This window comes from Cervus elaphus, chromosome 4, assembly GCF_910594005.1.
Source record: "Cervus elaphus chromosome 4, mCerEla1.1, whole genome shotgun sequence".
NCBI classification, from domain to species: Eukaryota; Metazoa; Chordata; class Mammalia; order Artiodactyla; family Cervidae; genus Cervus; species Cervus elaphus.
Window position 1 is genome coordinate 41,256,746 of NC_057818.1, and position 25,755 is coordinate 41,282,500.

General features: G+C 48.3%; 1 protein-coding gene across 8 annotated transcripts in view; it reads left to right on the plus strand.

The window, feature by feature from the left end:
• The window catches only part of ZNF536 (zinc finger protein 536), a 444,782-nt gene that overhangs the window by 49,417 nt on the left and 369,610 nt on the right, over positions 1–25,755 (plus strand). For 6 of the 8 annotated variants that reach the window (XM_043899042.1, XM_043899040.1, XM_043899045.1 and 3 more), the window contains exon 2: positions 3,930–3,999. The exons of 1 other annotated variant lie outside the window; for it this stretch is intronic. The gene's annotated coding sequence lies outside the window, so the exon portion shown is untranslated. Of the gene's footprint in view, positions 1–1,983; positions 1,996–3,929; positions 4,000–25,755 lie in introns of those variants that run through there. One more of the 8 variants, XM_043899043.1, reaches the window with a different exon arrangement.

Below are 25,755 nucleotides of genomic sequence, written 5' to 3' on the forward strand. Positions count from 1 at the left end.
GGGTATCTCCAGGAATACACTCTGCCTCCCGCAGGGCCAGCGTCTGGAGCAGAGTATGGACCAGGGGAGGGGTGAGGTGAGCCAGCCCTTCCTTCCTTCCTTCCATCCGCCTTTTCCTTCCCTCCATCTCTACTACCTTCTCCTCCCTCCCGCCCTTCCTTCCTTTCTTCCGTCCATCTCATCCCCCATCTATCTTATTGTCCCTTCATCTTGCCCTACTCCCTCCATCCTTCCCTTTTCTCTTTACTTCCCTGCCCCGCTTTCTCCCTTCCTCCCCGCTGCACAATATTCACTGAACTCAGAGCCGTCTGCCAGAGGCTGGGGCCTGGGAGGTGAGCGGGGCACAGCCCTTTCCCCTGGTGGTGTGGGAACTGGTCTCAGCGTGGTGCCTGGTACCAGGTCCTCGGGAAATGGTAACTCTCGTTATCACTCATAGGACCTTCCAGTTGTCCTGGTGCAGAGTGGTAGATAGGTGTGTAATGAGCACGGGAAGGCACCATGTCTGCCTAGAGGAAGGGATCTTTTGTGTTCAACTTGGGGCTCGTTACAGAGGCCCTGGCGAGGGGAGCATGTGTGGCATGTCTGCTTATCTTCTGACGCCCTTGTGTCTGAGGATGAGAGGCTGGGCTCTGCCCCACGAAGGTTTCCTGGCTCCGCTCAGAGCTTCCATGTCTCTCCTGGGAGAACTCAGGAGGAAGGGGGTCCCCTGTCCCCTAGTGGGGGCCCAGCAGATTCACAGGGATGCCACACTGTGGGCCCACTGTGTGCCAGGACACCCCAGAGCTGCCTGGACCACCTCTCACTTTTTTTTCTGGGTCCCCCCCTTCAAAATCCCTCTCTCAGAGCTTTCCATCCCCTCTGCTCCCCTCCCCTTCCTCAGAGGCCTTAGAAGTGCCTCAGGCTCTAAGTGATCCCTCCATCCCTCCCCACTGCCTTCTCTCTCCTTCTCTCTGCTGCTTCTCCAAGTTGCAGTCGACCTGCACTGCTTGCTCCAGCCCCATGGCAGGATCTCTGGACCTTTGCCCTCCCCTTCCCTCCATCCCTGTCTCCCTCGAGGCCCTGCCTGCACCTGCTGAAGGGCTCATGTTCTGTGCGCTTCCTCCCTGGTTCCCACTGTGGCCGCCTCTCGGCTCCCTGTCGCACCAGACCCTTCACACAGTGGGCCGTTCCTGGATCCCATGGCAGATCTGCTTGCCCCTGGCCTGCCTCAGGGGTCGGCACACAGAAGGTCTGAGCCACTGAGCGAACAGGTCTCCTAAACTCATTTGCTCCCCTGGGCTGGTGTGTATTTTACAGGGGAGGCAGGGGGATCAGTTTTGTGAGTTTCAGGCATTTCTGATGAGGTGGTTGCTCCCCAGCCCCCCTTGACTCATGCCATGCCACGCTTTTTGCTGCCTCTGTTACCTGCCCCCTTCCACCCCTCCTCCGATCTGGTGGTACCTGCACCAAACTGGGCTTGTGGGCCATGTCTCCTGGGTGTCCCCCTGCCTGGCTCCTCAGTGTGGGGTCCCTGTGGGAGGCAGGGATGAGGGGAGACTCATGTCAGGGACCAGGTTATGTTACTAGGTTATCTCTCAATGCGAGTTACTTACTTGTACCCGAAGAGCTGTTTCTTTCATCGAGGAATACAGAATTACTGCCCTGGCATTTTCCTTCCTCCCCATCCTGAATTAGAGCATCAGTGTCTGATGTGGTCACCTTTGCCCGACCTGCTGTGAATGTAGTGACATCAGACACCAGGAGCCCCTCTTGTTTGGACTGGCTCGCCAAGGCCCAAATGACACCAACTTGATTTCCCTTCCTCAGGTTCCTCTTCCCACAGGAAGCTTGTTAGGCTAAGCTTCCTAGGCAGGCAGCCACCTTTGGATAACCCCCTACCCATTCGGGACAGCCCTGAAGAGGGCACAGCCCCGACGAGGGTGCAGCCCCAGTCAGGGCACAGGGCTTGTGCTGGGGCCTCGGGTGGCTCTGACGCTGGGCAGATTTCAGGAGCTGGTGGTCTGATCAGGGGCGTGAAGCCGGGGGACATGCAGAGGTGGGATTTCCCCAGAAGAAGTGTGCCATGTTCTCCTTGTTACTGGAACGTACGAAGCTTCTAAGTGAACAGCCCCTGGAGAATGGTCCTTGAATTTTGTAAGCCATGAACTTGGATATAAAATCTGGGTCTGACCTCCACCTCCTGCAGTCTCCTCCCTAAATGTCAGGAGCTTGTGTGCAAAGTGTCTTTGCAGCTTCAACTGGGCCTGTTCCTCCCAGCTCCGGTAGAATTTGGTAAAGCATAGCTTGAGTGTATGTATTACACTGCCTAGATTTGAGTGTTGAGTGATACAGAAAACACAAAATGTGGAAGATAATCTGATCGAGGACAGAGAGAGTCTTGTAATCTCTGTCCTCATGCAGATGGTTGAGATGTCGACTTGCTTTCTGTCTCAAGATAGTCAGGTAGAAATTCGTTTACAAATAGCAGTGTCCCTGTTACACTTTGAGAAAACACTTCTAGCATGTACTCAGCAAACACCTTTTTGGTTGCCAGAAATCAATCTTGGAATTGGATGGAGTGTTGCAAGTCGGTGGTTTGATGTTCAAATACCTTGGGCTGGGGCTGCCGCTGCGTACTCTCCGAATACATCTTCTAGTTCATTTGCAGACACCTCCTTGACTCTGTACTAGAATTCTACTTCTGCAATATCAGAATGTAAAGTTTGTCAAGAGAGAACACTTGCTTGCCCTGTAGTCTCTTCTGGAACACAGCAAAGCAAATTAGCTTCTGCACCGCACTGGCCCTGAGCTGGAGATCACAGATTAGGGCTTGGCCTCAGTCACCCCAGCTGATGGCTCTTGAGCCACTGTGGCAGGCATCTCGGCTTTCCCTCTGGGCCGTGATCCCATCCTGCTGCTTTCCTGGTCTTGGTTCAGAGAGAGGACTTTGATGTCACACAATACCCCTGACCCCTGGCCCAGTTGTCGGTTCTTGGTCTGGAGCTGTTGCGAGCTGCCCTTGCCACTGAACAGGAGTAGCCAATTGATATTTGGGTGAAATTGTGTGTGGTCTGCTGTAGGGGCCTCCTTAAATTAGTGAGAGAAAAAGAACCCTGGGTTCCTTCTCAGTCACTTTTAGAATTCCAAAGAGAGAGGAAAGAGGGGAAGGAGGGATGTATATACACACACATACACACACACATATATATACACACACACACATATGTGTGTGTTAATTGCTCAGGCATGTCCTACTCTTTGTGACCCCATGGACTGTAGCCCACCAGACTTCTCTGTCCATGGAATTCTCTAGGCAAGAATACTGGAGTGGATTGCCATTCCCTTCTCCAATATGTGTGTGTGTGTGTGTGTGTGTGTACACGCACTAAGTTACTTCAGTTGTGTCTGACTCTTTGTGACCCATGGACTGTAACCTGTCGGGCTCCTCTGTCTATGGGATTCTCCAGGCAAGAATACTGGAGTGGGTTGCCATGCCCTCCTCCAGGGGATCTTCCCTACTCAGGGATTGAGCCCGCATCTCTTAAGTCTCCTGCACTGGCAGGTGGGTTTTTTTTTTTTTTTTTTTTTTTTTTACCACTAGTACCACCTGGGAAGACTATATATGAGAGAGAGAGAGAGAGACCGCCCTTATTTGCTCTCATTTCTTCCATCCACCTAGAGAAGAGACGGCGAGATGCCCCACTCCCTTCTCTTTTCGCAGGTGGCAATTTCCCATTAAAAGAAGCTGAGCAAATCTGGTTTATTGCAGCGGAGGTCATATAGTTCCCAATTTAAAAATTGCTCAATGAATTGGGGCAGTGGGGGCTATTAAATGTTTTTAGATGCTAGTTGAGTGTCTTAATTGTTACCGTGGCTGAATGTTGTTTACCTGTCTTATTGGAGTCGATGGGTCCAACGCTGAGAATCTCTAACAGGTCTTATCTTTGCAGTTCCTGACCACCACGGCTTTAAGAATATCCACCCGCCACGAGGCAGCTCCGTTGCTTTCAGACTCGCCTGGTAAGGAACACTGATTTACAGTTTGTTGAAGGGATCCTGCCTGTGACTTGTGGGGAACCAGGTGGCCCTCTCTGGGTTGTAGACCTTTGTGCTGGGTGGAAGTTCTCCCAGCTACTCCTTTGCTTCTGTGGACAGAGGCTGGGCTTTGGAGAAGCTTCCAGATTCAAAGGTCTCTGGGATCCAGCTTGGGTCCCAGGTCTCCTGGATGGCATGACTACGTGATGTCAAGACATGCTCAGAAGGTCTCAGAACAGGGTCACAAAGCCCCGTGAGGTTGACCTCATTGCCTCTCACATGACATCTTGCAGAGTCTCTGTCCACCAGCCGGCAGTGGGCGCCAGAGCTGGGGAGCTGGCGGGATGGCTGCCTGAAGGCCGGCGGCTCTTCCAAGCACCGCCCGTGGCCGTTTCCCCACCTCTCAGCGCGTGGTCCCGTGGCTTGGCCCCGTCTTGAAGGAAACCTGTATCTGAGTGGCTCGGTACCTGTCACCTCAGTTGGACTCAAGATCACAAACTCAGTCATGGAGTGTTTTTCCCACATGACGCTAAAAACTTAAGGAGAAGGGGCGGTGCTGGTATTTGATGTCTGCGGCCCCCTCCTCTGAGGCTGCCCCGACACCTCTGTAAACTCACCCTGAGATCTGATTAGCCAAACCCACCTTCTCCTGACCATGGGCCTCAGAGGTCACTACATAAACCAGGAAAATTGATAGTGGAATTATGCACTTAGAAATTAATTTTGTACTGTACTGAATATATATATATTTTTTTACTGTGACTTTATCTTGTTGAAAAAGTGCTTACTTCTGATTTTGTGGATATTACTGACCGTGGATTACTTTTATTTTGGTTTTTACACAACAGTTATATTAGAAATTTGCTGTTTTATTCTTACCTTCTTAGTAAAAATCCTTTTATCACACAATGGGTAATTTATATCCATTACCAGGCCTTTCAATCCTTTTCAGTGGGGCTGTCAGCGCCGTTGGCACAGTAATGATTAATGTGATCTAATAATAGTGTGCCATTATATTACCTTAGTAAAACATGTACCAACATCCTATTCGGATCTACCAAATTCATAGCTTCCTATAATATTTTTGTTGAAAGACAGGATTACTATTTTTCAAAGCTGATTTTTTCCCCTTTAACATATTTAATGAAATTCACAATTCTTTGCCTTAGTAATCCGGGCATTTGATTGGGCTTGGTGGGTGAATTTGACATCTGTAGGCACAGTTGTGATTTGTCAGGGAGAGGCTGGACAGTCCAGAGATCTGCCAGGGAGATTATTGTGTTTTTGTGAGGCCTGGGTTGTTTTGCCTTGAAGAAAAAAAAAATGGGTGGATTTCCAGTCCTGTCTGACATGTAATAAGAAAAGTGTGTTTTAGATCAAAAGGCAAAAGAGCAAGTAATTTGGCTCAAAGGCTCCTCTCTCCCGTCCCCAGTTTTATCCACTCTCGTCACCTGCCTCCGTCTGCTGGTGAGCAGGAGGGGCCAGGGAGCTGGGGGGGCAGCTTCAGACTCCTTTCCTGGAAATGCTCCTTCTTGACCTGTCCCTTTTTTCTTGAGGCTTTGGCTCAGCCTCTCTGGAGCTAAGACGGGGCTCCTCGGCCTGGCAGTGCTGACAATCTGGGCTGGGTGATTCTTTGCTGTGGGGCCATCCTGTGCACTCTGGGTGGTTTATAGCATCCCTGGCCTCAGCTCACCAGGTGTCAGTTATGAATCCCTTCCCCTCTTGTGGCAAACAAAAATGTCTCTTGAAATGACCGAATATCTTCTGGGGGCACAGTCGGCCTGCTTGAGAACCTCTGGTCTAATGTGATAGGAGCATGAGCAGATTGTTTTTTGCGGTGTGGGGGAATTCCAGCTGGAGCTCCAGGGTTTCCTGGTGCTTCCTGGGACATCTTCTGGCTGTGGGGGAGAAGCTCTGTGGCTGATGGCTCACTCTGCATCCTTTTCCCAGCTGAAACGCAGCCCTCTAACTTCTCTCCCCACCCCCATCTCTGTCATAGAGCCTGGCCCGAGTGAGGGCCTGATTCTTAGCTTCTTCCACTTAAATCCCATTATAATCATGCTTGTGATTGATAACATTCCACCTTTTCAAAGGGCTTTAAAATCTGTGTCAACCAAGGATGACATTATTGTAGTACGGGCGAGATGTATTCAAACAATTACACACTCAAATCAAAGTGGGAAGGTTTGTCCTTCTATCCTGGTGCCTTTGTGATGTGGCTTTCGCCAGTGCCTCAGCACCCTCCACCACGGCCCCAGAAACCTTCAGCAGGAGAATGTATGAGTAGAAACAGGTTTTGCCCTTGATATCACTCAGATCTGAAAGCAGCCTGAATATTTAGGCTTCTTGAGGCTAATGAGGGGCTTCCCTGGTGGCTCAGATGATGTAAAGAATCTGCCTGCAATGCAGGACCCAGGTTCGATCCCTGGGTTGGAAAGATCCCCTGGGGAAGGCATCAGCTCCCCACTCCAGTATTCTTGCCTGGAGAATTCCATGGACATAGGAGCCTGCCTGGGTACAGTCCATGGGGTTGCAAAGACTCAAGGCTAGACAGTCGGGGAAGAAAGTGAGGTTGTTGAACACAGGGAAGAGAGAGGGGGTGAGGGAGGGAGAAAGATCCTTGTTTTTGATTCAGAACAAAAATTACTGCTGCAACACTGGCTCGAAATATGCAATCAACTGAAATCAGGAAAAGTATTTTGAATACAAAATTTATATTGAAATACTTGAATCTAGATACGTGTGCACCCACATACATGTATATATTTAAATCAAGGATAGAGAAGATGAGAAATAAAGCTTTTGTCATAAAAATACTGCCTGTAGTATTTGCCTTCAAATGATTCTGCCACATTGGAATATGTTTTTGTACTGTTAGCATTTCCATAGAACACACTTTTGTTTGTTTCTACAGCTGATCCTCGATGGTGACAACAAGTGAGGGAAATGTCTCTGATTTACCTCTGTGATGGAAGATTTAAAATACATTGTGATGTTTGATGCAGGAATAATTTTGGAGACATAGTTCTTTACTGGTTCTGGTCTGTCTCTCCTGCCGCTAAGTCACTTCAGTCGTGTCCGACTCTGTGCGAGCCCATAGACGGCAGCCCACCAGGCTCCCCCGTCCCTGGGATTCTAGTACAGTGTAAATGTGGAGAGAGTATGGACTTGCTGTATTTTGTTCAGTATTAGTTTCTAATTTCTGGAATGATGCTCACTGTATAGTAGGTTCTCAATAAAAATGGTGACTGGAAGGATGGACAAGTGGATGGATGTATGGGTAGTTGGATGAGTGGACGAATAGATAAGTAGATGATGGATGAATGGATGGGTGAATCAGTAGACGGATGGATGGGTGGGTGGATGGAGGGAGGGAGGGATAGATGGATGGGTAGATGAGTGGATGGATGGGACTGTATCTCAAACCCTGACAGGATCTTAGAATGGTAGGTCCAGAAATTCAAATGAAAGTCCCACTTTTTACCATCTCTTTATCCCTTGCCCTCCCAAACATTTTTTTTTTTTACATCAAATGGTCAGTTATAGAAGGATATTCTTATTATCTCTCCTTTTCAATCCAGTCTTTAAAACAGAAAACAAAATGTCTGGGACTGTGCCAGGCAATCTCTATAAGCTGAAACCATATGGATGCCTTGTTATGAAAGTAACTCCAAGAATCCACCAGGGTATGTATGCAGATGAAGACATACATACTGGGGTGGAAGACATGGAGGTGGGGTAGGGGAAGGTGACCTCTTTCAAAGCAGGACGTGGGCAAGGAATTTATGAGGCTCAGAAGACTTCCTGTCCAAATGACTGGTTGTCTGTCTCCTGGGTAAAACTCTGTAGTTTATATTGTATTTCATGCTCTCTTAGAGGCTCTTGTGTGTCCTCTTCAGCCCCACCATGCTGGATCTCTTTGGGACTGGATGATGCTCAGCTACCTGGGCTCTGCTATCATGAGGGACTAGGCTGAGGCTCCCACGTCCCAGCACAGAGGGTACCAGTCTTTGGGAAATGTATTCCTAGTGATGAGGGTAAAAAGTTACTCCACCCTTGACTTTTAAATTATTGCACAATGGATAACGTAGTGGTATTGGTAAGAAAATAATGAATAATAATAAAGAGAGATAAATGACCTCTAAACCTGGCAAAGGTATGGAGTCTGGAACCATATTTCCTGGGTTGAATCATGGTTTCACCATGCATTGGCTATATGACCACATGTCAAGGGATTAGCCTCGTTGTGTCTCTCTTTTCTCATCTGTAAATTGGGGATGACAATGATGACAATATAGTAGACAGTGCAAGTAATCTATGTGATTGTATAAGTAAAATAATGCCTCTTGGCTCAAAATAGGTAATTAGTAAGTGTGTTGCTGTTATTAGCATTTTCATTTTCTCTGTTTAGTCACCTTTTCCCTTTCTCTGTCTTTATTCAAGATTAAGGAAAGTATAGGCCATTTTCAGACTCGTGCTGGAGCTAGGAACTTTGAGAAGTTGCCAGGCATACGGTCTTCCCAGCACCCCTGGGACCGTGGTTAGCAAGTTCAGAGAACGTCAGAAGGGTGGTGAGTTTCCTAAGTCAGCTTCCCCATCCCATTTCCTTTGTGGAGGGAGCGTTGTTGACACACCACTGGGGGTTTGGGATTTACTTGGTGTTTGGGGCGTGCATTCCTGGGCTGGATGCCACGTGATCACAGTGGGTGGGACAGCCAGCTCCTAAAAGGGAGGGGAGGTCCTTGGCTTTTCTCCCCAACCCCTTGCAAGTGAGACTGCTCTGTGTCATGGCCCAATCTTGTATTTTTAGCATCCACTGAAATTTAATGTTTTGCTTTTGGTTTATTATGTATGCAAGTATCTTGCTGATAAATTACATGTGTAATTGTACCATCGGAACCACTGCTAGTCAGCGACAACATATAATTAAACTCACCCTTGTAGTCATTGAACTCTTCCGTCCCTGACAAGATCACTGACCACTCCGAGGAGGGTGTGCCGCCATGTGTGAGCCCGCACACGCCTGCGTGGCCTGCCGCCTCGCTTTCCCACGCCCCCCGGCCCCCCACCAGCAAGGGCAAGCCGGCACACGTGCGGGGTGGACTTCCTTCAGACGGCGCTGAGCCGACGGGGGGGAAGGCCTGGGCTCCAGGGCCTGGAATGCTCCCCCCTCTCTATTTTTGTGTCTCTGCCTGAAGGGTTATTGGCCCCGGAGTGGGTGCTTGGTAAAGACTGGAATGAATAAACCTTAGAAATATCTTTGTTTGCCCTCTTTTCACTTGTAACCCGAAACGTTCCCACATTTTCCTTTTTTTGGGGATGATGTTTACTGTGGTGTCCTATGGTGGGAGCTGGTAGACCATAGCCTGGTTAGGGGGTCAATATCTGGCACACTGCCTGTTTTTTATTTTTTTTAACATTTAGAGATACTTTAACAATTCAGATAAAATACAAAAAAATTCTGCCTTGACCATGTTTAAGTGTACAGGTTAGTAGCATTAAGCACGCTGTGTAACTGTCATCACCGTCTACCTCCAGAACTTTCTCATCTTCCCAAAATGCTATTCTGTACCCATTAAAGAGCAAATCCCCGTTCTCTTCTCCCCATCCTCTGGCAACCATCTTTCTGTATTGATGTCTTTGATTACTCTAGGTCCCTCGTATAAGTGAAATCATACAGTATTTGTCCCTTGGTGATTGGCTTATGTTGCTTAGCATAAGGCCCTGAAGGTGTTGTAGCAGTGGTAAGACTTTTTTTCTTTTTAAGGCTGAATAATATTCCTGCGTGTGTGTGTGTTTCACATATCACATTTTGTTTATCCATTCATCCATCAATGGACACTTGGGTTGCTTCTACTTCTTGGTTATGGTGAATAATGCTGCTATTAACACGGGTGTGCAACTATTTCTTGGAGACCCTGCTTTCACTTTTGGAACTGCTGGAGCATATGGTAATTTTAATTTTTTGAGAAACTGCCATGTTATTTTCCATCGTGGCTGCACCATTTTACTACACTCCTACCAAGAGTGCACAAGAGTTCCATTTTTTTTTTCACATTCCTGTCAACACTTATTTTCTGCTTCTTTTTGATAGTAGCCATCCTAATGGGTGTGGAATAGTAGCTCATTGTGGTTCTGCCTACTTTTGTGAAAGCAAAGAATGGCTTTTACATTTCTGAATGAATGAAAAAAATCAAAAGAAAAATACCGTGTTGTGACACATGAAAATTACATGAAATTCAAATTTCAGTGTTCTTAGATGCAGGTTTCTTGGCACACAGACAGCCCCATTCATTTACGTATCATCTGTGGCTGCTTTCACACTGTAATGGCTGAGTAGGGAAGTTGGGACAGATTGTGTAGCCTGGAGAGCCTGAAATATTTCCCATTTGGCCCTTTACAGAAGGCATCAGCCAACCCTACCCTGTGATCAGATCTTGGGACCCCTTATCTTGTGTAATCTCCTCAGCAACCCACTTTGCAGATGAAGAAACTGAGGCTCAGCAAAGATAACTTACAAATCACACATCAGAAAATGGCCTGTAAACCAAGACACCAGGATGGCCCAGGCCTGCCCCTGTGTGCTGGTCACCCTCACTTTAAATGTGATTGTTTGGATATTGCTCTTTACAGAGAGTGCTTACTGGGGTTTTAGTGAGCCTGAAATCAGGTCCTAGTCGAAAAAGAATTGTAATTATGTAAAAACCTAATGCTGTGATTGGGAGAGGTGGCAAACTGGGGGCGAGAATGAAGCTGGGAGGAGGTGCTAGGTGAGCTGAGCTTTCCTTTGTTCCTTTTATTTAAATTCCAAGACTCCTGCCCTCTACTGCATGGTGGGATGAGCTCTCAACTCCGCTGAAGCAGGAGGTAGTTTCAGGATGCCTGCATCTACATGTATAGCATTTCCTTAGGACAGAAGAAAAGCCAAGCAAATTGATCACTTCTTGCATTAAAACAATGAATTATTCCCTAACCCAGAGAAAAGAAAACCAGGGTATATATACGTTACATAGGAGAACGCGCTAATTGATTCTTCCCCCTTCATTCTCTGTATCACATGTTGTTTGGCATGAATCCTGGCATGGATCTCTTTGACCCACCTCAGATCTTTTTCTCCAATTGCGGAGACTGCTTTCCCATTTCCACAGACAGTCTTGGGCATCCCGGTGGCGTCTTGGACTCAGATGGTCAGCTGCTGCTAACGAGGGATCAGGCAGCTGTCTCTCTTGACTCGTCCCCTCCTTGCCACCCTTTTGGTCCACCACATTGTGTGGACTTGGTACCAGGAGCCTTCTGATATTCATACAGAGGACAGAGAGTGGATAGTTTTTTGCTCTAAGAAAGTCTAAGTTGATTTTATATATTTGTGCTCATGGTGGAAACAATCTCTTAATCCAAGTACTTTGGGGATACTGGGGCTCAGGAAATGGTTGGCCTTATGTCCATCTCAAGCGAAGAGATGGGATTTCCTTTCACATTTGAGAGCACATGGCCTTCCCCCCTGCAGGAGCTGCTGTGTTTTAACAATAGGCTTCGTGTGGTTGCAGAGTAAAGCACAGTGATTTATTTCATGAACTTTTGGCTATGATTTAAGCCTGGCAGAACTGGACTCCTGTCCTTGCAGTTTTCTGGCTCAATTCATTTTGCACAAAGGGAAGTATGCTAACTGGAGTTGATAATGTGATCGACATGTTAGCACATGTGAACGACATGTTAGCACAATGCAAGAGAGACCTCAGTGACTTTGAATTTTGAGTTTCATCCTTGAAAATTTATGTGATGCTTCAAGCAAGGGACCTGCACCTAGTAGGTGCTTGGTAGGTGCTCAAGGGATGAATTAGCCTGGTAGTGGCATTGTGCTTGAGAAAAAGTGAGAGAAATGAGTGGTAACATATGTCCAGGAAATGGAGATATCTATGACTTTTTTCTGCTTAAAGATTAAACTTGGTTCTTGGCCTGGTGGTGAGCCAAACTTGACGGTCCAAAGGGGAGGAAACTTTGGATAGGGAGGAGGATATGTATGTGTTTGTATATGTGTGTGTTTGTGTGTATTTGTCAGGGGGTGGTAGAGATGAGATATATGTTGAATTTTCCCTACCCTAAAGCCGTTTTTATTTTCTTTCTGACATACTGCAGGACAATCAACTTGTCCTCCTGTCCATATGTGTAGATTGTTTCATGTCTAAACACAGCTAATAGCACATATGATGCTCTTATGAGCATGGCAAAACAGTATAGGTTTTGTTCTTAACAAAATAAAACTTGAGACAGCATCTGCAGTAAAAATCGTAAGCATGGTCCATGCTGGACTCATTCACCAAATTTCTGTTTCTCCTCTCCAGGCCCCAATATGCGTGTGTTTATACATGACTTCAGTGTTTCTAGAAATGTGACATCCCAACTAATATCAGAACTCCACTAACAAGAGAGTGAGTGGCACCATCCCTGGAAAGGTTTAGGGGGTTTGCTGAATGGCCAGTGGGAGTCTCTGCCACCCTGGACACCTCCAGCCTCCTGCCTTCTCAGGGAGGAGGGGCAGCCTCCGTCCCTTCTCTCCTCTGAGGCCTCAGGGATTGAAGACAGAGAGATGTTCAGAGGGAAGGCTGAGGCAAGCACGCTTGGCTGCTGGACGTAGGAAGGAGAGCTGGCCTGGGAGTGAGGAGGCTGGCTCTGATCCCCCACCTGCTGCAGTAGCTGGGGTCCCCTGGGAAGTCTCAGGCCACGCGGCCTCAGGTGACCACCCAGGGGGTGAGTGGTTTGGACCACGTGGTGTCTGAGATTCTTTCCAGGTCTTCAACAGGACCACCTAGACCAGGGTGTCAGGGATGTCTGCACAGTCCCCTGGGAGATCTTGGTAACAAGCAGATTCTGACTCAGTAGGTCCGGGGGACAGAGCTGCATATATCATATTAGATATCCAGATAACAGGTCCCGGGCCATGCTGCTCCTGCTGCTCCTTGGGCCACATTGCTGAGATGAGGTGGCTGCTCACCAGTCTGCCTGGGGAACTTCCAAGACTCACCAGTGGACCCTACCCCAGACCAGTCAAATCAGGAGTCCCCTCGCGGGGAGACACTGGTGTGGGTGCTCACGTGTCCCTGGGTACGAACTGCTGGTACACTGGCGTCTGAAGTTGCCTGGGGGGCTTGTGAAAACACAGCTTTGGGCCCCGACCCCGACTTCTGATTCAGAAGTTCTGGGGTGGAGTCCAAGAATTTGCATTTCTAACGAATTTTGAGGCACTGTTGATGCTGGTCCAGTGACTCCACTCTGGGAAGCCCTGGCCTAATAAGTTCAGATAAGTCGGTGGTCATTACACAGACCAGAAGGGAGTGGGCGCAGGAGGCTCCAGGATCCCCCAGCCCCTCCGACCAGGGTCACTTCGTGGCCACCTGTTTTACACAGTGGGCTCCCTTGGTAAGCTCTCATTTGGAAAAGGTTTGTGGGTAGAAAAAAATGTTTGCAAACCTCTGAACTGAAGGCAAGGCTTTTAATCATGGGGCTGGTGAATATTTATTCTCCAATTGAGAGGAAAACCAAGCAGGTTCCTTGGCCCTCTTTGTTGCCAGATGTGGTTGTTTTCTGCCCCGAATCTGCGCAGTAGGTGTTGCGCGCCCCCTCTTGTCTCTGAGTGCTCACACCTCCTGGGGGGCCTCGGGACGCCCGGCCTGGTGTTCTGCAGCCCAGCTCTGGTGAAATCCAGTGTGGGCAGCTGTTGGGGCCGAGTGACGATTTGCCAAGTGCCAGGCACTGTCCTCAGTTTATGGGCATGACCTCATTTAATTCTTGTAACGACCTCATGAAATAAGTACTGTCATTATCCCATTTTGTATATCCCAAGGATTTGCTGCTGCCTCCCAGACTAAGAGAGGGTAGAGGAAAGTGGCAGTCATTCAGGCTGGGGGGAAGCGGGCATCGCTCTTGGTCAGGGGAGTGGAGCGTGTGGCCAAGGCCTGTCCTGCTGGTATTTGGGGAGAAGAACAGAGCAGGCCCACTGGTCCTGCAGGTCCATTGCCCAGATGACAGGCTTGGGCCAGGTGACAGCACTCAGAGCCTGTGGCTGCCCAGAGCTGCCAGCCCCTTGGAAGAGGTCACTGTGGCTGTCCTTGGTCACAGACCCAGGAGACCTTGGCCACTGAGCTTCCTCTTGGGTCACCCCCGCTTCCTGCAGCCTTTGACTATGCAGAAGTGCCTGGGGGAGAGTCTGGGAACCAGCCAGGGGAAGGGGTGTGTGGATCTCTGGGTCCAGGTCTTGCTTCTGTGGCTGCTGCTTTTAACCGCAGAGTGCTGGCTTGGCCAGCTCTGAGCTTGCTCTCTGCCCCAGCAGCCCTGGGGATCGGGATGTGTCCAGCACAGCAGGTTCTTGCTGAGACGTCGTGTTGGAGCGAGTTCTTCTCCCTGTTCACCTGGGGTACGCGGGTCAGAGGATGGGGGGTGGGGGAGGGAGCACACAGGGACACGTGGTCTTCCAAGTGTCATCAATTGCGCCCTCAGGGGTGGGGGCCGCAGCATCCTTTAACCCTCACTCTGCTGCTTGCTGTTGATCTTGCACTTGCACTGGGCTCCCCTGATGTGACTTGGGTCTAAGAATTTTTAGAGCTGGTTTGGCAGAGGCGAGAAGATGTGTGAGCAGGCTTTCTGAGCAGAGGCTTACTGATGGTATGAGATGCCCCACGATCAGTGTGAGGCTCCAGCCCGCCAAGACCCTCCCAGTGGCCAGAACTTTGCGGCTTCCCCTGTGTTTCAGACCTTTCCCACAGGATTTCCAAAATCCTCTGTAGCCCAGTCCAGCCTCACACCAAGCACTGTCTCTTCAGCTTGTCCATCTTTCAACTAGATGGGTCTAATGAAAGGCTGTTTTGGCACCTCGGACAGTAAAGAATCTGCCTGCAGTGTAGGAGACCTGGGTCAAGAAGATCCCCTGGAGAAGGGCATGGCAACCCACTGCAGTATTCTTGCCTGGAGAAGCCCATGGACAGAGAAGCCAGGAGGGCTACAGTCCACGGGGTCACAAAGAGTTGGATATGACTGAAGGGACTCAGCATGCATGGAGAACACTGATTTCAGTAGATGCTTTACTACCAGAGTCTTTCTAGATGTAATTCGATGAACTGTTAGTGTGCCTGGCAAAGGTACGTGCCGGAAAGTTTACATCCAACTTATCACAATTTCTACCTAAGTGATTTTCTTATTCATAACAGAACTCACATGACCCCAAGGCATTTCTTTTTTGAGCCTTGGAGGTATTTATGACTGAACTTTAAAATGGTTGTTTACCTCGGATGGCTGACATGTTCTGGAATGGAGCTACATCTTGTGAGGTGGGAGATAAACCTTTCCCCCTGACAGGGACACAGATGCCAGCCGCCCAGGTGGGACACAAGCCATCTTTTCTGCAGGGTAGTGGGAAGATGTAGCTGAAAGATGAGATGCAGATATTAGAATTTGTAGAGTGGCTGACGGCTCAGGTGATGGAGTGGCTGTGTGATGAGGTGAGCCTCTTCCTCAGGTACTCCTTTCACGAGGCTAAATGAGCAGCCCAGGTCGTGAGTCTGTGCTGAATTGCAGTCCATACATAGAGCAGCAGCCCCCTGGCCTTGCAGAGAGTGTACTATGTGAGGTGAGTTTTCCCCATAGGCTTCATGCCCCCAAGGATCCAACCAGATCCTCCCAGCACCCCCTTCCCTTTAGAACAGTGAGCTAAATCTCGGAGTCCACAGAAATCAAAGACGTATCAGCACACGCTCTGGGTCAAGCCCAGCCTCCAGACTGCGGCTGCGCCAGAGGCCACATGCCCAGGTGACCCCGGGTGTCCCCCGTGGATCACACCCGCATCATCAGCTGTGCGGAGGGGCCCTGCTCTTCCTTCAGCTTGGGCAGTGCTGAGGACCAGGGAAGCCAGGGGCTCAGCCTTGCCCAAGAATGTGAGGGTGGAGCTTCATGTCTCTTCCAGGGTTTCCCAGAGGGAGGTCTCACCCGTGTCAGGCTGGGCTCTGCCACCCACATTCCCAGCTATCAGATACAGATTCTCATGGTGGCAGTTTGAATGCAAGTTTCCTAATGCTGGTAGCTCTGGGGTGGGCACCTTGACATTGTCAATTACAAAAGAACAGCTTGCTGACTCCTTCATTCTATCTCACTCACTCTCAGGAAACTTTAGGACTCTGGGAGACGTGGGCCCGGGAGCGCTTTGTGGTGGTGGTTTAGGAATTACTGGGAAGGCCAGCTTTCCGTGCAGGCTCCCAGGCCCCAGCCTGGAGGTGTGCCGGTCTGGAAAGTGGCCTCGTGGTGACTGGTGGTGGTTGGTGGTGGTTCAGTTGCTAAGTCGTGTCTGACTCTTGTGACCCCATGGACGTAGCCTGCCAGGCTCTTCTGTCCATGCGATTTTCCAAGCAAGAGTACTGAAATGGGTTGCCATTTCCTTCTCCAGGGGATCTTCCTGACCCAGGGATCGAACCCCGGTCTCCTGCATTGCAGGCAGATTTTATACTGACTGAGCTACCTGGGAAGCGGAAAGGGGCCTGTGAATGTCTATTTTTCACAAGCTCCTTTGGTATTGCCAGTGTCCTGGAATTATATTAACTCTGAATCTATATTTTAATGGATGGACAGTATACCAATCTGCACCTCAGAAGATTCCAGAAGCTTCTTTCTTCTCAGCTGAGGGACTTTGGGAAAGACATTTTCCTGGACCTCAATTTTCTCACCAATAAAAAGAGAAATTAGGTTTACATGATTCCTAAGAGTCCTTCCAATTCTGAAGTTCTAGCACATTAAAAACAATCTGCATTTTAGGCCTGGCAAGTTACATTTCCCCCTGAAGGGGGCCTGGAAAAGAAAAAATCTGCAACAGGAGAGTGTGAGCTTTGTGGTGTGAGGCCAAGGTTATAAAGGTAGCCTCTGTGAGAGAATCATTTGTATTTATTGAAATTGCCGATTTTAATCACCCTGGATGCTCCCTTGATAAAAAAATTATAATCCTCTGTAAATTATGAATACCTTGAAATTCACAAATTCTATCACTTTTGTGATTGGCAACATTAAATGGCAACAGCTCATTTAAATAAGCAACATCTGGACATTATTATTTTTAGGGATTTTTCATCTGTTGATTTAGAAATCTGGGGCCTTTATGAATCTTGCATGAATATTCTTTTATATTCACATCTACCATCAAGACACAAAGAAATAGCCAAAAAATATTGTCCGGTGATTCTATGATGCAGTGCATGTGTTTTTTAAGCAACAAATCTATTGTGAATGAAAGGAGATATAAAATAGTCTATGTGTGAGTGTAGGTGGAGGGAGCAGCTTGATCTCCTAAGAGCCAGAATAGCCTGACAATTCAAAGCCACAGGAGGAAGAAGGTTTGGATTTTATATATACTAATATAACGTTTTAAAATAACAATATAATTCTGGATTGATGATATCAGAATATGCTATCCACTGTTTCTCAGAATAATCCAATTTAGAACAATGTATTCTGAGCAGGTTTGGTAAAAATAGGTCTATCATCCCGTGGTATAAGATAATGCATTAATTTTTATGAGTGAGTTATGAAGATGTACAACTCGGTTAAGAGTTAGGATAAACATAATATTCCTTAATTAATCCATTATGCCATGGTACACATGTGCCATTTTTATTACCTTAAAAATGAAAAATGTCAAAAAAGGAAATTGCTGCTTTTTTTTATATCAAAAAAGCCTTTTTTGAAAAATCATAAAATGTCTAATCTAATTCACCATATAATACTAATGAGCTTAACAAGCCATCTCAATGCACAGTTTAGGAAAAAGGTCATCAGTTTCTGGCAGTCAAATTCCAGTACTTTTTTAGATGAGGCAGAACCTTTCAGCACCAAATATCGGAAATGGCATGTGTGATTAGAAGCGTTATTAATAGCTATTTGTTATTAACACAGTAGAGTTTTAAAAATTCACATTATACCCTCCCTGCGTTTTCTAAATCTTATGGCTGAAGATGCCAAGAGCGTTTGTGGAGCTCAGGCACTCCCCTCCGGATCTGATTAACTTGTTGCCCTTCCTGGTTCTGAGTGATTCTGAGTAGGGATCACACACACACATACACGCGCACACATACGCACACACACCCCTTTCTGTCTGATCCCGAATTTAATTTCCCTGAAGCTCTCTGAAGCCCCTGCACCTATTTTCTGGGTCTCCCTGCTCTCCGAGCAGCGTTCCTTTGCTCGGCAGGCGTCAGTGGGAACTGTCCACCACGCCTTTTGTCTCATCACGGAATGGGCCTCGTGGAGGCACCTTCGGCAGTGACGCACGCGGTGGCTGCAGTCGGCCTTGTTATGGAAAAGAATTGCCCGGTGGGTTGAGGGAATGGCCAACAGCGGACCAGAATCATGAAGCTGAAAGGAATATTGCCGACTGGAGGTCATTTTTCCCAACTGAGGGGCAATAGTTTGCCACTATAAACTGCACATTGCAGTCAGTATATGTTTTATTAAACCATTTAAGGAACTTGGGAGCCATTTCATTTAAACTTCCTGCTTGATGTAGCTCAGGGCCGAGCCCAAAGCAGCTCATGAAGGAGGCCTGCAGTCGTTTGCAGAAGAAATACCCCGAGTGCCCAGCAGGATGCCCTGCAACCGGGGGAGGGGGGGGCATGGCCAGGCCGGGGGGGTTGCCCAGGTCCCTGGACTCCTCAGCGCTTGGGCACACCAGCATGAGCATGTGTGTGGGGGAGTTCTGTCCCCCAACTCTGCCACTCAGTGGCACCGTGACCGTGGACTCTAGGACTGCCTCTGCTGCTGCAAAATGAAGGGGTTGGATTCGATGTGAGAGGCAGGGTCCCTTCTGGGTCAGCGAGTCTCTGAAATGCTGGATTGTCAGGGGTCACCCTGGCTCTGTGGTTCTGGGACTCCCCGACAGGCCCTCCGTGGTCACACGGGAAAGTCTGCCTTCATCCCTGCCCCGCCCGAGGAGGTGTTGCAGCTGTGCTGTTTTGGTCTTGGTAAACTCTGGGGACCAGTGCTACCCTGGTCCAGAGGTGACTTGTGAGTTCTCAGCAGGGAAATGGGGGCAAAAGCACCTTAGTTCTCACGTGAAACAGGAATGACCACTGACAGTACTTTTGTGTCTGAGGAGGAGAAAGCTGAAGCACGCCGAGGAAGTCTGGTACCTGGGATCAGAGCCCTGGGCTCCAGGACCACTCTGACTGGCTTGCCAAGCAGCACTCTGCCTCCTCTGAGCCTCAATTATCCTGTCTGTGAAATGGGCTGGTGGTGATGGTGGTGATTTTGTGTTATCCCTCCCTCTCAACCAGAGAAGGTCCAGTGAACTGGAAAGTGCTGCAGAAATGATGGTTTATCATTATTGATAACTTTGTGATTATAAACTAGCTCCAAAGTCTCCCCTGAATTCCATGCCTGTGAATTCCGTTAACACAGTCTGTACCAGTGAATAAAGGAACATAGAGGGAGAGAGGCGCTCTGTCTTTCAAAGTAATTAACAGGAAGGAATCAGGTATTTTGGCTTTCTTAGCCCTAACTGGTGGTCTTTAGTAGGTGGCCTTAATTCTACAAAGTTATATAACCAAATCTTTTGTCTAATTGGTAACTATATTTAGGAGGTAGAGAAATATGTGAGCTATTCGTTTCGATTAAATTTTTTATTATGCACTCTGCATTTGGATTGACAACTATTAATATTAAAGAGCTTGGCCAAATTGAAATTTGTATTGCTGGAGAGACTTAAATATAATGTATGATGCTGAAAAAAAAGGCCAGGGAATACGGGAATTAGCAGTCAGGGTGCAGACAGGTCCCTGCCGGGTGCTGTGTGCGCCCAGTGACATCAGCCCCAGCTCCGCCAGGCCGAGGTGGAGCTGATGTCAAGGTGCTGGGACCCAGGTTACTTTCATGGCGATGACACTGATGTTAAATAAAGATGTAGAGCAGTTTTGAGCACATTATACAAACAGTTTTTATAACTTTGTATACAGTATTTTGTCGATCACTCATAAAAAAGCTTGGGGGTAAGGCAGAGGAAATCATCTAAAATAAGATAGTACATGCATCATCACAGTAATGAGGGGAAAAAGGGCGCCCAGTTTCTTCAGAAGCTCCCATGAAGGCTGAATTGAAGCTCCAAAAGCCCGAGGGAGGTGGAAGGCTCTGTCCTGGAGGAGGAAGAGCTTGGGAGCATGGCCACATGGAGGAGGCTCTGGGACCAGGGGGACGTTCTGGTTCCAACTCTGCTGCAGGCAAGCTCTGGGAGCTCCAATCCGGGGTTTCAAGTCTTTGGGGCTGAGTCTCTGCTCACCACGCCTGTAGCATTTGGCTTTGCACTGCAGGGTCCCATGCAGGATCCCACAGGATGTGCACAGAGACCTGGGATGTGAAGGTCAGCTCCACCCCCATCCTGCACATAAACTCCCCAGTAGCCCAGGCCGGAGTGCCCCATGCTCTTCCATGAGGCTGACCTGCCCCTAGGCTGGCCTTTGCCCTCCCCTCACTGTCCCGGAGGGCAGAGCTGTGCGTCCCTCCCGCGCCTGGCCCCGCACCCCGGTGCCTGCCTGCGGAGAGCACTTCTGTGCTCGGAATGGATGCACCAGGTACCACTCCCCAGGTCTGGCTGGCAGAGGAGGGACAGGGGATGATGTCATACGTGGTGCTGTAGAAGTTACTTAGTTCACACTCTTTTCCTCTACTAGGCTATAAACTCTGTTTTATCTGTGATTTTTACATATTTTTTTTTCCTGACATGGGAGCTGGAATACCAATGTGGGAAGACCTCCATTAGCAGAGATGCTCAAGGAATCAGGGGTTCTGATTCAGTGCTTTTTATGGACACATGAGATTTTCACCTGTAAGCATTTTGGTTCTAGGCTCTTTGGTTATCTATCACTTTTCAACACCTAGATGCTCCAAGTTAAGGGAGGGTTTTCTCAAGCCCTACTGACGTCCAGGTCTCCCGGGAAGGGGATAAGGCATGTCTTTTGTGTTCTCACCATCATCAAGCCTACTCTATCTCTCAGACATGACTCCAAACTCCTGGAGGGCAGAACCCTGTCCCAGTCCCACTGGTTAGCTCAGAGCTGGTGCATCTGTGCCCATGACAGGTTCTGTGTGATGGAGAGATGGATCCAAGGCCAAAAGTGGAGGACAGAGATGGGCTGACTGGGGGCTTACCCCAGGACAGCTGCCAAAGTGCTTCTTTTCACTGAGTGTCTATGATCAGCTAGTTTCATGATTTCTCTGGAAAGCGGACACCTACAGGGCTTCCCAGGTGGTGCTAGTGGTAAAGGATGTGCCTGCCATTGCAGGAGACATAAGGTACGTGGGTTTGATCCCTGGGTCAGGAAGATCCCTTGGAGCAGGGCAAGGCAAACCACTCCAGTATTCTTGCCCGGAGAATCCCATGGACAGAGGAGCCTGGCGGGCTACAGTCCATGGGGCCACCAAGAATCAAACACGACTGAAGTGACTTAATGCACCCATATAGGTTGTCTATGAAAAGAGTGTCTGGTTACGGGTTTGTTTTTTGACACTAACATGGCCAGACATGGCAGTATCCCTTGGCCCACACAGCCCCCTGCGGCTGCCTAAGGCACGTGTCGGAAGCTCTGCCTGGGCTCTCTGTCTCTGTCTGTCTGTCTGTCTCTCCACTGGAGTGTACGTGGCCCATGCTGGGAGTTTGGGGAGGTAATACCTCCAGGGCAGCCCTCTTCAGTGCTGAGATGGCAGCTGGCAGATGGAGCCCAGCCTCTTTACTTCTTTACTGGGACCACCTGATGTGGGTCCCATTCAGGGTGCTGGTCACCGAGGTGCGATGGAGGCCCAGTTAGCCTCAGTCTAGCCCACTCCTTAGCCCGTTCTGTCCTGGTTTCCTTCCCCCCCAGCTTCCCCACCAGCCCGCCCTGGCCGCTCCTGGGATCACCTCCTGCACATACCTCTGCTCTTCAGCCTTGGTCTCGGGGCCTCTTCTGAGGAAACATAGCCTGGGATCCTGGGGCTGTTGCCCTGGAGAACTGATGGAAAAATTTTAAAGCCAGCTCACTGATGCTTTCTCCATTTGAGCTTTACAGAAATCCTTGAAGGGAGGGAGAGGAAATCATTACCCCATTCTCCAGATGGGAAAGCTGAGTCTCAGAGAACTGGTTAGAGCTGGAGTCAAATTTGTCACCCAGCTCCTGCCCTCCTTACTTTGCTGATTCAACAGGGGGAAGCCTGATTGGTGGGCTATGCGGCCTGTTCCCAGTGAAGGGGGAAGGAGAGGGTGATTTTCCCCAAACTGGGGCTGACAGGTGAGGTGACCTGAGGAGCGCCTTGCTCCCATTCAGTCCAGAATGAAAGGGGTGTGGGGAGAGGGCTGTGGGGGCCACATTACAGAGGGTGGGAGGCCAGGACCCACAGGACTACCTCCCATGGAGCAACCAGCCTTGCAGGCGTTTTGCCAGTGCCTTTATCTCCCCCAGTTTGGGGGAAATGATGGGTAACAGACTAGCCCAAATTCCCTTAGTGAGGCTGGAGAGGAGTTCTAGGAGCAAGGGCGTGTTTGCAGCTCTCTGCCAGTTGGCAAAGGTGCCTCCGTCAGAGAGGGGTCCATGGCTTTGGGAGGGCTCCTGGCTGTTCCTTACCTCTGGGTTGGGGAGACTACCTGGGGCAAACAGACAGGTCTGTCCGCAGCATATTTGTTCATCTGAAATTTTGCAAAATTTCAATTTACTTGAAATTGCCCAGGAAAATAATCCAAGAAGATTGGGGAGGCCTGAGAGGCTGCACTTTCTTCTTTCTGGTCCTCGGTTCTCCAACTGGGGTGGATGGTGTGGGCTCCCCACCAGGGAAATGGACAAAATCTGCATGGGCTTGAACTGGGCAGGAGGAGCCTGCTAGGAGCAGAGACTGCAAAGGGAGAGTTGGTGTTCTCGCTGCACCCCCTGAGCACCCCATGTGTGTGGGGAGGGTGGAGAGCTCTCAGTCAGCTTGGTTAATTAAGGCTTTGGGACCAGAGGTGTGCCCTGAAGTGGGCATCCTCTCGGTCAGTTTTCCCAGGGAGCTTCAGCCTGGGTTCCACGTCCCTCGGATACATCCTGAACCCAATCCCTTCCCTCATACAGAAGCTGTGATTGGTGATTTCTCTGCTTTTCTTCAGCACCCACGTGGGAGGCTGAACGTGGCACTGGGGCCTCTGTAGTGGGTGGGCTTATCCTGCACCCCACGCTGTCCTGGCCAGGTGTCCTGGTTCATTTGGGGACCCTGGGCCTGGTCTCGGGGCCCAGCAGTCCCCTTAGTCAGCTGGAGGACTCTTCTAGACAGGATTGGGTCTGCCCCAGCCTTTCCAGTTAGGAGCTGGTCTTTAGGCAGGAGGGGCCGCTGAGAACCGGGAGAGGCATGTGCCATTGAGGACCCATCCTCGGTCTGTCCACCGAGGGCCTGGGCAGGTCCCTCACATGTGGGCTGATGTAATTTGACAGAGGGTCACATCAGTTTCTTTTCCTCCAAATTTTAATATCAGATTCATTTATTATGCTGACTACCACTGACAAATGTTCACATTATTCACTCATTTATTCATTTGCTCATGAAATCTGTGTGTTGAGTAATTGTTTTGCCTTATTGGCAGTTTTAATTCTACATTCCTTTTTTTCAAAAGGTCAGTGGCTTGCTAGCTGGCCAGGCCTTCATGTGCATTCCCCAGAGAGATGTTTTGCAAAGAGATGCTCGTTTACACTGGTCAGTCTCTGAGTTCCTCTCCTCTCTTGTTGGCTTCAACTGATATCTTGGGACCTGCAGGACTCAAGCGGGGCCCTTATCTTGTCTCTGCCGTGCCATTGCCTGGCTCCATACCTGGGCCCTCTCACTCCACAGTGAGATTCCTGTTTCCTCTGCATGTTCATTTCAGTTCAGTTCAGTTCAGTCGCTCAGTCGTGTATGACTCTTTGTGACCCCATGAACCGCAGCACGCCAGGCCTCCCCGTCCATCACCAACTCCTGGAGTTTACTCAAACTCATGTCCATTGAGTCAGTGATGCCATCCAACCATCTCATCCTCTGTCATCTCCTTCTCCTCCTGCCCCTAATCTTTCCCAGCATCAGAGTCTTTTCAAATGAGTCAGCTCTTCACATCAGGTGGCCAAAGTAATGGAGTTTCAGCTTCAACATCAGTCCTTCCAATGAACACCCAGGATCATTTCAAGTTAAGGTCTAAAGACCTGTCACTACCACATGGGTGTGTGTGTGTGTTGGGTTTGTAAGGCTCTACTATTTTGATAGAACAAATGAAAATTGTCAGGATCTCAGAGATGGACAAACCAAGTTTGAAATGTCTTTGGGTTTGCTTTTGACTTTTGCCTAAAGGTGCACGAGATTCAAACGGAATTTTTAATGTCTGATTTTTGATTTGGAAAATTGAAAAGGTGGTGATGAGTTTGTGCTAGGAAGAAGATGGAAATGTTCTAGAAAATCTAGTTTCAGTAAAGTTACTTCTGAACTGAAATGTTCCAAGAGTAGAGATCTATAGTCTAAGAGTGTTATTTTATGGTAACTTTCTTTATGCAGCTGTGTTTGCTGCAAAAATTCACATTTCTGTATGGAACACTGAATGAAATATGAATGTGCTTTTTACAATTTAGTACTTTTAATAAAGGATTTCTGAGCAAAAAGCTTAAGTACAAGAACCACAAAACATATAGATAAAAATATAGCCATAATCACACATCAAACCTCAGAAAATTCATTACATAGAGAACATCAGTAATTGAGAGAAGTTGAGAGAACCGACAGAAAAGTAATATATATGCCCAGAATTCTAAAGGCATGAATCCTTTTAGCTGGGATCAGGGCTTCTAAGTTCTCTAGGTTGGGTGTTTTATTACAGTGGATGCTTTACTTAGAAGAGTGTAATTTATTATCATTGAATTCACATGGCAACATGAATTTGGATTTGGGTTTCTGGGGGAAGTTTACAATTAATCCCCTTATATATATTTAGAGCTTTGAAAGATACTTGATGTTAAAATAATTTGAAAACCATACCTTTGTTTGATTGATCTGTGAAATATTGCCTTAATTTTTTTTTTTAAACCAAAAGCTAGTCATTGCTGAGTGAAGCGTGGCTGTCATGTTACAGAACACTGCAACTAGATGGGCATTGTTCCCAGGGCTGGAGGACATGTACAGTAAGATTCAGCCATATGCACCCTCAGGTACTTTGGTCTTACATGAAGGGTGTTTTTAGTTTTGTAGATTTTCGTTTTTCCTCTTTGGAAACTTTCATTTGGGGTCTCAAAGCGGACTTTAAGCAGAGCCCTGCAGAAAATTCAGGTATGAAGTTTGCTTCTTTGCTCAGTTTGCACACTGCCAGTTCACACATTCAACCGAGAGTCCCTTTCTCCCTACCAAGTCCTTGTTGCTTCATAGCCTTTTGGAATTGTCAGGAGGCTATGATCTCTATGGTTTTCCTTTTTCTATTAAAATACAGTAAGAACTTGATTATGTGTTTCAGTATTTCTCAGCCTGACCCTCAAGTAAAACTGGCGACAATGATTTAGTTATTGGCTCGTGTTTATTGCCAATGCAGTGAGGTTGTGGTGTCTGACATTTTCTTCTCACTGTGTTGAAGCTTTTAGTGAGCTGCTCTTCTTACCCAGAAAGCAGCATAGCTTGGCCTCTCTTTGCAGATGGGTTACACATTCCTTTAACACTGGCATGCTCCCCTAACCTTCCTGGGTGGCTTTCGATGACTTAAACACAGTAATTGGC